General features: G+C 49.5%; 1 protein-coding gene across 1 annotated transcript in view; it reads left to right on the forward strand.

Moving 5' to 3' along the window:
• The first annotated feature begins 1,254 nt into the window (after positions 1–1,254).
• ZHX2 (zinc fingers and homeoboxes 2) overlaps positions 1,255–13,734 on the forward strand; it is a 118,321-nt gene continuing 105,841 nt past the window's right edge. The window contains exon 1 of the mRNA XM_087825164.1: positions 1,255–1,484. The gene's annotated coding sequence lies outside the window, so the exon portion shown is untranslated. The remainder of the gene's footprint in view (positions 1,485–13,734) is intronic.

Raw genomic sequence — 13,734 nt, forward strand, 5'->3', positions numbered from 1 at the left:
CAGTTGGCGCGCGGCGCCCGCAGGTGGCCCGGCGAGATGCATTCCGAAGGGTGCCCTGGATCCCGAGTCCCTTGGAGCTCCTTAGCCGAGCACTGTTGTCGCAGCGCCGCGCCCACTGTGCAAGTTCACGTTCCCGAGGCCGTAGGCGTCGGGCAGCGAGATCCCGGCCGGCCTGTGCTCTAAAGCCCCCCAGGGGAGCCAGGGGCGGCGGCGGTTAGGGATGTCGCCCCGCCGGGAAAGCCGCAGACCCAGCTCCGAAAGCGAACCGCCTCGCTGCCGAGGGACTTCCCTGCTGGCGCCGCAGGGGTGTGCATTTCTCGGAGTCTGAGAATCCCAGCAAACGCCGGCCCCGCAAGAGTTGAAGTCAGTTCCCAGGGCGTCTGTTTATTGGCTCTTCAGGAAAAAAAAAAAAAAAAAAGTTTGAGGATCTTTAACCAACCTCAGACCTGGCGCAAAAGGAAATCTCGGAATCTCCCCAGCAAGTCACCTAATTTCAAGTCGTTATATAACTGGGAGCTTTTTTTTTTTTTTTTTTTTTTTTCTTAAGTCTCCCTACCCTAAGCCCTGTCATTACTATTCCGGGAGGAAAATGTGTCTCGCTTTAAAAATATTTTTGTTGTTGTTGCTATTTGCCTGATCCCAAAGCCCAGAGAAGGCGCAGGAAGCGCGCAGGGCACTTGGCGGCCCCACCCGCGCGCTGCCCCTCGCGCGGCGGGAGGGACCCTGGGTCCCGGGGTGCCGAGGGCGTGGGGCGAGCCCCGCGCCCCGCGGTCCCTCAGCCCGCCCCTACACGTGGTCAGGATCAACAGTTTGTTGAGCTCCTCAGTGACACCTTGAACTTTCCTAAAGAATATGGGTATTGCACGGGAGGGTTCGGCCGCGGCGCCGGGTCCTGCTTAATATTCAATGATCCAGCTCGCGCCTCCCCCTCCTCCCCTCGCAGAAATTCCACTGACTCCGTTATTGGGCTCAGACTTTTAAGTTAATTTACTGCCCCCCCCCCCCTTGGCTAGGAACCAGCGCCTTTAGGGCTAGCGTGCCCCCAACCCTAGTTTCCGCCTGAAAATGACATTTCGCCGGCGCCTCGGGAGGGGGCTGAATTTCACTTTGTAACTTTCTGCGGAACCCGAGCCCGGGTGGCAGCTCGGGTGGTGGTATCGTATGCAAATACGCATGCTGACGTTACAGATCATGTGGGTTTTGGCGTAGATTCCCCACTGATCGAGACATTTTTTTTCCCCTTTTTTTTTCCCTTCTTTTTTTTTTTTTTTCTTTTAAAAATTTTGGTCACTGTGCTCCGTACGAGGGCTTTTTCCGTCTGTCCGTCCGGCGGGCCGGCTCTGCCCCCGTTCCCACGGAGCCCGCGCCGGGCGCCCGGTGGGGAGTGGGGAGTGGGTGGGGGCAGCCAGCAGAGTTCCATTTTGGAACGCCCGCGCCGCTCGCCGCGCTCCCGGCCGCTCCCCGCGCTCGCAGCCCCGGCGCAGGTAAGAAACTTCGCCTCGGCGCCCTGCAGCCCCCGCGCGGCGCCGCCAGCCCCGCGCCCCGCACGCCCCGCGCCGGCCACTCCAGCCCAACTTTCCCACCGCCGCCGCCGCCGCCGCGGCTCCCGAAAATGTGTTGTTAATGGGACTTGGCCGGGTTTGCGATCGGAAGGGGGGTGCGGGGAGGGGGGGGGCAGGCTTTTTTTTTTTTTTGCGGGTGGGAGGAAATAAGAAGATCCGCGGTGGGGGAGAGGTTTTTTTTTAAAGAGTTTTGATTACAAGTTTGGATAAATGGGAGCCGGCCCGAGAGGAGGAGGAGGAGGAAAAACATGTCTACGTTTCCCTATGTCGACATAAGCCACAAAAAAATATGGCGTCCGCTTTCGACAGGGCGTTACGTAGACCCGACTGTTTTTATTTATTTATTTATTTCGTGGCCGGCTCCCTTCCTTCTTGGCCCAACCGCGGCGCTTTGTGCACACGGGGCAGGTCCCGCGGGGACTCCGGCGGGACGTGGCCCCGTCTTGGCGGGTTTGGGCAGGCGGGGGGCTGCGTGTGTGGCTCCCCTCCCTCCCCCGCGCTCTCCTCTTCTCCCCTCGCCTCGGTGACGATTCGCCGTAATGTGGTGGCAGGAAGCATGACGCCGTGGGTTGAGGCTGCCTCTGCTCGCTCGTCGCTCCCGGTGGCTGCAGGCGGCGGGCGCGCGGCGCGGGCGGGCACCCGAGCTACCTGCCGAGGGCTGGGCCAGAGCGCGGCGCTGTCCCCACGCCCGGCTCAGGTGCCGGGGCACCGGCGCGGGGAGGGGCTGCGGGGACCGCGGGGTCCCCGGCCGGGCTGCGCGCCGCAGGCTGGCCCACGCCCGAAGCCCGCCGCTGCCAGCCCCAGCCCACGTTCGGCCCCGGCACGGCAGCTGGCGCTCTGCGTCTGCCCCGAGAGAGGTTCATCTTTGTTGGTGCGGCAGCCCCTTTGTGGCTTCCTTGGGACTTGGTAGCCTCGCCTTTGCAAACTTGCCCTTTCCCCGGCCGCTTTGCCGAGGGCTGCGGAGAGGAAGATGAGCGGAAAGTTGGAAGCCGGCGAGCGGCGCACGATGGTCCCCTTGGCCTCGTAGCTGTGCAGGGCTCCCAGGCAGAGGAGGAGCGGAGGTTTGCTGGTCTGCGAGAAAACTTGGGGGAAGCCAAGTTGTGATTTGCTCAGGCTTCCACCTGATTGATGGGCTGCCAAGTCGGTGGGGGTATCTGCCTTCAGCTGTTTTGCGCTGGCCTTTTGTTTGTCCGGAGGTGGGCTCGAGGAAGGTGGGGAAATAATGACTTTATTTCCCCACTTTTTGGACCCCTCCCATTCGAAAGAGTGGCTGCCAGGCTTGCGCCCCAGGATCACTAAATCTTTTCAGGCCTGGGAGTTCTTCCCCTTAACCTGATCTCTGATGATCACCTTTCCTCTCCAAGTTAGCATCAGGCCTTGTTGGGCAGGATTTGGGAGGCAAGAATCCCACCCCTTCATCCTTATAGCCCACTCAGACCTCCCACAATTACCCTCTTAAAACACACACAGATACAGACACACACACACACACACACACACGCTCACAGGGACACTCTCCTTTATAGAGAGCAGAAATTAATGCCTGTTGAAGTGAAGGGGGCGAGGTCCTGGGAGCTCTTCAAGATTTCAAACAGTGACTTTCTATCTATGCAGGCTCTGAACAGTTCAGTCCCAGGGCAGTGATGTCAAAAAGCATTTGGATGACAACCAGGTGGAATAAATAGCTTGTAAAACGGCATGTTTAATAGTAAAAATAAATTAATGGAGCTGTCAAGTGCTTGAATGGGTTGAACATAAAGGCCTGATTTAACTTTAAAGGGAAAGTTATATGGAGCTGTATACACTTCTTTAAAGGCCAAAGGGGAAAAATTATACAAGTAAGATTGAAATGTGTCACTGCCAGTAACCAGACCTGTGAACTGTGAGAGTATCATTGCTGTTTAAAAGCTCCTCTCCTTGATTTGTACAGTGTACCTTCTGGACAAGTTTGATGTCAACTAAGGAGCCACCCAAAGTTAACAGCTACCTCTTAAGGGGAAAGTTCGGTGGCCAAGGTTTGAAGGTAAATCAGATACAGTAAGTCCTTACTTAACCTCATCAATAGGTTCATGGAAACTGTAACTTTAATCAAAACCATTCATAAGGGAACCAATTTGACCCTAGGCTAATTGACATAAATAAGAGTTAAGTGCCAATAGCCTATTTCTTATCACAAAAACTTCACCAAATTTCAAAATAAAGACCCAAAACACTTCTAATATTAAACATTGACATAAATGTGAGCTATACATTTGTTTAAGAAAGATTAATAAAAATAAGATAATTCAGCTCACTTATTTCAGTTCAGGGTTTCTGGTGGCTGTAGCCTGTCCTGGCAGCTCAGGACACAACGCACAGACCCACCCTTCCATCCCAGGGCCACTCATTCTCAGATTGGCACAATTTAGACACACCAGTTCACCCAACATGCACATCCTTGGGATGTGGGAGGAAACCCATAAAAACATGGGGAGAGCATGCAAACTCCACACATACAGTGGTCCCGGCTGGGAATCAATTTTTTTTCCCCATCAGTGTTATAATAAAGTGACATCATTCGAGCATCTGCTGTATAACCCCCCAATTTAAAGGAAAAGATCAAAATGACATAGCTGTTTGTTGGCACTCAAGAAAGGTATTCTCCCTGACGTGAAAACAGGATATCTTGACATGCTCCCATTGGGCTGAAAGGAGACTTCACCCCAAGTGTTTCATCCACATCAGGGCCACATGATTCTGTGGGATGCTGTGCATTTGACAAAAAGAATAATGACAATGCTTGATAACTGTTGGTAACACTTACTACGTATTTCAGTATGCCAGGCACAATGCTGTATATTTTACATGCTTTATCATTCCATTCTCATTGTAACCCTATGAGATTAGAACTATTGTTATCCCCAGTTTACAGGTGAAGAAACTGAGGCTCAGAGAGGTGAAGAAAGTTGCCCAAAGCTGCACAGCAAAAGGTAGCGTTTGAAGCCTGGCCTTACATTTTACCTTTAAACACTCCATTATAGCAACTCCCTAGATATGAGAAGACCTAGTTAGAATGAAAAGGAAAGGGTCAGGCACAGGCCGGAAAGAGGGAACAGTGGCCACTGCCCTGTGGCCTGAGCTCATAGAAATCTTCCTGAGTTTCATTCCTTTATTCATTTATTTATCAACTACGTGTTGATTTTCTTGTCCCTTCGGCAACTCTAAGATTCATCACACTAAGAGCCTGCCATCATTAAGCACTTTTACATGCCAGGAGCCATATTAAGTATGATTAAACAATTTTGTCTTTGTGACAATTCTGTGAGATAAGTACTCTCATTCTCTTCTTTTGGTAGATGAGGAAGTGGAGGGCCACGTGCATTCCACACTCCAGCGCAGTGCACTGCTGCAGACATTATGGGAATGCCGGTGAGGTGGGGCCCCTTACCCTCTAGGAATCTGAGCAGACCGGCAGGGAAACACTCATTAGGCCACATCAAGCAGGATTAAATAAGTGCTGTAATTGAGAAAAGTAACTGCATGGAAGCATAGTAAAGGGCACGGTTGTTCTGCCCTGAGGGACAGAACCCTGGAGGGTATCCTAGTGTGGGTAGCATCTGAGCTGACCTATGAATAAAGAGGAATAATGCTGGACATGTATCAGACATCACTGCATTGAGCTGCTAGCAGCAGAAACCCTGTCCTCCGGGGACTTCACCAGATGGGGGCTCATCGGTGTCAGACAACAAGAAGGGGGGGTGGACAGTGCCTCGGCTCTATTGGTGGGAACCTAGACTCTGTCTTTCCGCTCTGCCATCCTGAGAGTATAGACCATTGGCCCCAGGCCTGTGGTCTCATGGTGGGAAGGTGGCTGCTGCATAGCCAGTCCTCACATCTGCATTCCTGGAAAGAGAAAGTAGGATGAGCAAGGCACAAAGAGTGTTTACCCAGTTTTGCTTTACTCTTATATCTGGTAAGAAACATGTCTCTGAGGGACTTCTGTCCTTCTTATTGACCACAACTTAGCTCATTTCCATGCAGCCTCCCAAACCTACCAGGGAGTGGCAATCAAATATTTTTAGTTAAGCGCTTTTCTGCCATGAACAAATAGGGGTTCAACTTATAAGGCAGAAGGAGTGAATGAACAGCTGTTGAGCTGGTAGACAAAGATGAGAAGAGAAAGGTATTCAAGATGAAAACTCCACCCGGGAGCTGTGTGTATCCTGGGGAGATGGAGAGGGGAAGCAGAGAAGGTTGTCAAAGAGATGACACCAGATTTGGGGGTACTGGGGAGTAATCTACAGGTACTGGGAGCTATGGCAAGTTGCTGAGGGGGGAATGTCATGTGTTATAGGAAGGGGAGGCTGACAACAGTGTTCTTTGTGGAGACAAATCAGCTTGGTTCTTATCTGAAATAAAATGAGTTCCGGAAAGTTTCAGACCAGGGCACCAGTTTTGCCTTAGGGCAAAAAGAAGACAGCATACAATAAGAAAGTGAGGGATGATGGGAAGATTTTCTTTTAGGCCCTGCCACTAAGAATCCAAAATTAACCCGATGTTAGTCAGCTGTTACCGGGAGGTAACTAGCTCTCCTTTCGTACTCAGTTAGTGGGACTGAAAACGGTGGACGGGGGTACAGTTATTCCCCAAACACTACACTTGCCTTTCTCCTGACCCTCAGGTTCCTGGGTTCTACCTGCAACTCCACCACTCATCAGCATAACTTTGGTCATGACCCTTACCTTTGCTTTAAATGCAGGGGATGATAGCCGAGGGACTCAGAGGCACTGCTGTTAAGTTTCCCACGCAGGATTCCTCCAGCAAGCACCCACATCCCTGATTCTCTGCTCAATTTACCAGCTTTATGAATTTGGGATATTACTTAGCCTCTCTAAACCTCAGTTTTTTCATCCCTCAAAACTGGAGATCATTTATTATGGGTTGTTGTGAAGCTCAAGAAGAAGCCAATAAAAGGGCTTAGCAAACACCTCACACATAGATTGTACTCAATAAATGTTACCTGTTATCACCATCATCACCACCACCACCACCGTCATCACTGCCCTCACCTCTGGGATGTGACTTTATTCTAACATCGTCGAGATGCTAAGTAATTAACATGCGTGGATTTTATCACTGATTCTGAGAGCCAGACTGTCCCCACCTCATTGCCATTCTCTTCCATCCGCCCCCGTGCACACAGGCACTCCCGGACTGTCACAGGGAGACCCTGGTGCAGTGTTCAGGTACTGCAGTATGCTGTGTCATGGTCAAATCCAAACAGTTCTGAAAGGATGCCTGGCTATAGACAATAAAGTGGACGTTGTTCTTTGTATTGACAAGGTAGTTTCATTTTTAACTGAAAAAGAAAATTCCCTTCCGACTCCCTTCCTCCACCCTTCTCTAAGGCCCCCATTCTACACCGAACAGGCTGTGATTTTAAGAACATCCACCCACAATCTGTTTCCTGTTCTTATGCTTGTAGTCATGCATGTAACGGGTTGATTGGCAGGAGTGTGTGAGTATGTGCACGTGTGTGTGTAACAGACCCCCAAGGAGAAAAACAGTCCTAACAACAGCACATCAGTTTCCACCCAAACTTTAAAATGGAATAGAGGAGACCAGGGCCCGAACCAGTTTTCTTGCTGACCTGTCTTTATCCCCAGGTGGACAATCTACCTGTTAAAAGCCACAATTAACACACTTTCTTCCTCTTTCTGTTCCACCTCCAGTCCCCTAGTACCAGAAACACTTACTGGAGATTAAATCATATTACACAATGTTTCGCTGCGATAGTATTTAACACCTAGAATCTGCAGTGAATGAAATACTTGTGCTATTGATCTGTGGGGGTGCAATATTAAGGATTGTGACCCAGGCATTCACTCTGGTGTATGAGGTCTATGGTATATTTTAGGGTTGCAGAGGCCTGGTTTGAGATGGGCAAGTGGGATGTGCATACTGGGTTCACCTTCCTTGGTTTAAAGCCACACGGGGTTTACTTTGCAGGGGGAAACCACCAAAAGCCTGGGAACCATTTGCTGTCAAGTGCAGTGTGAGGAGTTGATTCATGTATCCCAGAGGCCTCAGAGAGTGGCCAAATGGAGTTAGTTCCTTCGGTGGGGGAGAATCCTCCCTTTTGGGGACCCAGGCCAGACTATGGGAGAGAAAAGGAGCCTGCTTTGTCCAGAGACGGGGAGTGGGGGTGGGGAGTGGAGTTCCTGGGCTACAGGTTCTCCTTAAGCCTGGTTGGATGCCTGCAGCTGCAGCTTCTGGGCTCGAAAACATCTGCAGAAAACCCAGGAAAAACCAGAAGTCTAAATTAAGGAGGAGGCAGCATGCATGTATGCATGGGCTGTGCAAACATGACAGTTTAAATTAGTGTTGCAGAGAGTCGAGACAAGAACTACTCACTGGAGCTGATATGTGTGCCCCTATGGCCATCTTGACCCACCGCCCCAGCCTTGTCCACTCTGCCTACTGAGATGGAACGAATACAAAGCTCCCTACACACCCAGACACACCACAAACACAGTGTTCGTCATCTTAAGAACAGCAACAGTTCCTCCAAACGGAGTACCTACTGCAGTAGTCCTCCTTCTCCACAGGGAGTACATTCCAAGACCCCCAATGGATGCCTGAAACCACAGATAGCACAGAACCCTATACGTACTATTTTTTTCTCCTATACATGCATGCATATGTATGATAAAGTTTAATTTATAAATCAGGCATGGTAAAAGATTACCAACAATAGCTAATAATAAAACAGAACAATTATAACAATATACTATAACAAAAGTTATGTAAATGTGGCATTATTAAGTAAAATAAGGGCGACTTGAACACAAGGGCCTCAATACCACAACAGTCCGTCCAATAACCCAATACGGGTGGGGAGCACACACACTGTAGATTCGCTGGACAGAAGGATGATTCTCATGCCGGGCAGGACACAGCGGGACAGTACAAGATTTCCTCATCTACGCAGAACAACACACGATTTAAAACTTATGAGTTGTTTATTCCTGGAATTTTTTATTTAATATCTTCAGACCACAGTCAACCATGGGTAACTGAAATGACGAAAAGCGAAACCTTAGATAAGGGGGGACTTTTGCATGTACTGGGCACTCTGCCAAACACTCTCCCTTCACTGTGTCATTCAGTCTGACCATGAGGAGTACAGTGGAAAGCAGGGTATTTTAAAGACAGGAAATCAGAGTCCAGAGAGGTTAGGTATGTGCTTAAGGTCACAGAGAGAAGGTAGCTGAGTCAGCATTCAAACTCAGATCACTCAGACTCCAAAGCTCTTAGCCATTACCAGGCCTTTCTGAAGTCTTCTGGAGGCCAGCCCCTCCCCAGCCTGCAAGGAAGTGTGGGGAGAAGGGACAGTTTTGGAACACGCTTCTGGACAGTCTGATTGCTGTTCTGATAAAGGGGGTGGGGTATGTCTATATGTGACTTTAGTCAAAACAGGAGAGAATTCCAAATCTGTGCCTGTTATCCTTAGCACCTGCCCCCCTGACGATTCTAAAGCCTTTATGGGTGTCTCTAACACAACTTTCCCCAGGGGGCACTGCACCCTCTCCACCCTCCCTCTCCTCCTTGGCTCTGCAGAGAAGGAATCCCCGTGAGCTGAAAGCTGCAAAGTTGGAGACGGAGGAGAATCTGGGTGCTACTCTCAGGATGCTCAGCAGCCTCGCCAGCCGATGGGGGAAGGGGGTGCAGGGAGCATTGGGAGGGTGGAGAATGGCCGTGTTGCTGTTTTTATACAATAACAGAGGATCTTTGTAATTGGGAGCCCATGAATCATAACACGTCTGCCTATGGCTCTCTCCAGCTGTAGAGCCATTTAGTTAAATAGCACACAGAAAACCCCTTTTAGCTGATATTACTTTCCCGCTGTTCTTAAAATATAAGACTGAGCTGAACTGCTGTAACGACAAAGTTATCTCAGGCTCCCCCAGCCCCTGGGTGTACCCAGAGCCTCCATGCAATCTCCCTGGCCTGTGCAGGAGAAGGTTTAGAAATTATTTGCATTTCCACTGCACCCTTGTCTTTTTGGAAACAGCTCCTTTAAGATACTTGCACACAGCCTGGGCAGAGCTGGATGTTGTGGCCAAGTTGTTTATGGTGGGTAGTGGCCCAGAGAGGACAGGGAAAAGCCAAGATGTCAACGCTGGCAGGGATGGGGAGTGTCTCTGTTTTTTTATGGGGGGTGGCGTGGAGGGACATGGACTGACAGCTAGAAGCTGGAAAAAGAGACTGCCTCTTGGCTATGAAATTTTGAAGAAGGGCTTATGGTGCCTCCTGGCAGGAAGGAGAGAAGCACAGCCCTCTCCTAACCTCCCCTAACAGAGCACTGGGTTTTGCTGTCTGGTAGAACGGCCTGTTCCTTTCTTCTGGGGAACTTTGTATCACAGAATTGATTCTGAGCACAGTGACTTCTCCCAGAGCCATGCAGTTCAGGACAGCTGGAAAATTCACATTTTCCCCAAAAGCAAGGGGTCTTGGGCACACAGAACCACAGTGGGGATGGTTTGGTATCAGTCACTGGGTTAATGGCAGACATTGCAAAGACTGAGGGCTGAGATTGGCCATAGCCTGACTTCAACACTTTTAGAAATGGGATTGTAGGTCTCCTGGTACAAAGTCTAATGTCTTCTGAGTTCCCTGGAGAGTGCCATTGGGGGGATGACAATAATAGCAGCATGGTGCATTAGTAGGATCAAAGAATGTTCTAGCTGGAAGAAACTTTAGGGGTCACCCAGCCCAGCTTGGGGAAACTGAGGCCTAGAGAGGTAATGGACTTTGCCCAAGATTACATGATCATAATGCAGAATATTGCTTTTCCTCTTCTGTACAGTCTAGCTTCAGTCCTTCTATTTCCTTGGGCCTTCTCTGACCAGCCAGCTCCATCACAGTACCTTCCTTTCCCCCTTCTTTTCCTTTGTCCAATCACTGAGCACCTGCCAGAGGAAGAAGACAACGTCCCTCAGGAAGGTCATAGTCACTTGGCACTTAGCAGCAACTGCAATGACCATCATAGCTAGCTCTCAGTGACATCATAGGCACAATGTTGAGTGCTTTTTTGTGGGTTAGCTCATGACACTCTTAGCATATGTGGGGACTGTTATCCCCATTTAACAAGTGAAGAAGCGGAATAGAGAAGTCCTTTGTCCAAGGTTTCTGGAAACCAGATAGTCTTACACTACACTAGCCTCTCCTGCCTTCCATGCACCTGAGGCTCCTGTGACAGGTCTGTAGCTCCTCTCCCATTTATTAGAACTGGTGGCCAAGCTTCCAGCGAGTCAGCACTGCAGATAACAGCAAGAATCGGTGTGTATTCAGGGCCTAACAAAGGGCTTTCTCATGCATAGGTTTTGTTTTTTTCCAGTTCATTGAATGCCAGCTGTGTGTGGGCTCCACACACCCTCACACCATAGCCCAGGTCATTTGTACAGCAACCCTGCTGAGCCCATAGTGTAAAGGGCAGAGCCAGAACTCCAACCTACTTCTGTGGAATCCAACACTGGTGCGGTTTTATCCACATCAAGCAGGCTGCAGCCAGAAGTAACTAATGGGGAGTCCTGTGTGGGCAGGGTCAGGTCACTTAGGGACACGAAATCACCAGTGACTGTCCAGGTTGGTTTCCCCAAAGTTCCCCTAAAAATAAAGGAACATTGAGGCACTTTAAGCAACTTTCAGTTGAGCAGCAGATATTTATTTGAGCATAATAAGAATTACCAAATATGATGTATAGGGCGCTAACTGTGTGTCAGGCAAGTCTAGCATCGTACTAGCAATAGCCTCATTTTAAAAAATAGCTTGAGGTGTCATTTACATACCTTAATTTTCACCCATTTAAAGTGTACAATTCATCGATTTTTATATAGAGTTGTGCAACTATCATCACAATCTACTTTTGGAACATTTCCATCACCTCCAAAAGAAATTCTGTGCCCATTATTAGTAGTCATTTTCCATCACTGTGTTCAACCCCGTGCCCCCCAGCCCTAGGCAACCACTAATCTACTTTCTGTCTCTATACATCTGCTTTTACTGGACATTTCATATAGAAGGAATCATATGTGTGGTCTTTTGTGTTTGACCTCTTTCACTTAGCATAATGTTTTCCATCCATGTTGTAGCATGAACCCGTATTTCATTATTTTTATGGCTAAATAATATTCTTTTGTACCACAGTTCTGGATGTACCACAGTTCTGGAGGTTGAAAGTCCAAGATCAAAGTGTCAGCAGGTTTGATTTGTTCCGTGGCCTCTTTCCTTGACTTACAGATGGCCACCATCTCCCTGTGTCTTTTCTCTGTACATACATCCCTGGTGTCTTTGTCCAAATTTCTTCCTTTTATAAAGACACGAGTCAGACTGGATTAGGGCCCACCCAATGGCTTCATTTTAACTTAATCTTGTCTTGAAAGACCTTATCTCCAAATACAGTTACTTTCTGGGGTAGCAGGGTTAGGGCTTCAACATGAGAATTGGGGTGGGGGGCACAGTTTAGCCCATAACACCACATTTTGTTTATCCGTCCACCAGTCAACAACTGGGTGGTTTCTACACTTTGGCCATTATAATAACGCTGCAGTGAACGCTGTGTGCAGTCCTCGTGTGGATGTGTGTTTTCATTTCTCTTGGGAAGATATCTAGGAATGGAGCTACTGTGTCATGCGGTAACTGTGTGTCACTTTTTGAGAAACTGCTGTTCTCCAAAGCAATGGCACTGGTTCACTTTCCCATCCACAGTGTAAGGATTCAGATTTCTCCATATCCTGCCAACCCTCGGTATTGTCATAAGCCCCATTTTACAGGTGAGGAAACTGAGGCACAGGGTGGACAAGGTCAGTCACAGGACTAAAGAGTGGAGGAGCAGCATCCCCACACACACCAGTCTGACCAGTCCACTACCCAGGGCTGGGACTAGGCTGAAGCAAACAATGGCACCCAGTGTGCGAAATTTAAGGTGGTGCTCACTCTCAGGTTGTCATAATACAGAGTTGGCACCCAGGAGGAAGCGTCTTCTTAAATTTTGTATGTGCTTGCCTCACCCTTGTCCTGGCCTTGTTATAATCCTGCTCCTTGTCTATAAGGCACTGTGCTCAGTGTTTGGGGGTGGGAGGAGGAAAGAGAAGGGACACAAAGATGACCAAGCCACTCGCTGCCCCTGCCCTGGAGGTGCAATCCCACACAGCCTAGCTGGACTTGCAAAAGCAGACTACCTTCTCCTAGGGTGGCTGGTTTTGTAAATGTTAGGGGATAATGCCTGTGGATTTAGCATAGCTCCCGGCACCTAGGCAATGCCTGAGAAATGCCCCAGGTACTCTTGTGTTGTCATTAACGTATCTCTGCTGAGAGCCTTCCTCTGAGTCACTGCAGTTTGAGGGACATCCTTGAGTCTTTGACTAGGAACCTCAACCCCACCCCACCAAAGGGGCAGTCACCCAGTGACCGGGAAGAGGGCTGGGACACAGGAAACTGGCCACCCAGGCTGTCCTCAGACCTGCTGAGCCTGTCCTGGGAGTGGTGGTCATCCACAGAGCCCAGCACCGGCTTCATTTCAGCTGTTAGTTGCAAAGCCAGAGTGCAATCCCTGTGCTCCCAGATGTCAGAAACATATCTTATGGTTAATACATTAGGGGCTCAGGTGAGCCAGGAAGGGGTGGCTTTGGGTCCTTTCTGCTGATTGACCTGTCCCCTGATTTTCTGCAGCTGGAAGAAGGGGCCCTGTCGGAGGCTTTGGTTGTAGTCAGATCAGCCTGCTGGCCTTTCAGGGTTGAGGAGGGGTGCACTGATTGATCCTGGGAGGAGATTTGGGGAATCAATGTCAAGATTTCTGGATATAGAAGATAAGTATCAGTTACCAAAGTAATGAAAGAAATAATGGAACTTGCTCAGTTCAGCCAAAGGCCATATAGATTCTGCATGTGAATTAAATGGGCTCACCTCTCTCAATAACTGAAGCTCAGGGGTCCTGTTTCAGAGGAAGGCGGCTTGCTAGCAACACCATAGGCCCAAAGGCATTAAGACCTCCTGGCTGATGCCCTCCCCAGCTCTGTGCATACACCATGCCTGGCACACACCTGCTGACACACCCAAACATGGCTGTAGAGTCGCTGTGTGCCTTGGAAGCCTGTTCTGTGTACTGTCCACCAGTGGTCTCCCATGGGCA

Source organism: Miniopterus natalensis, chromosome 16, assembly GCF_054644295.1.
Source record: "Miniopterus natalensis isolate mMinNat1 chromosome 16, mMinNat1.hap1, whole genome shotgun sequence".
Classification (NCBI taxonomy): Eukaryota; Metazoa; Chordata; class Mammalia; order Chiroptera; family Miniopteridae; genus Miniopterus; species Miniopterus natalensis.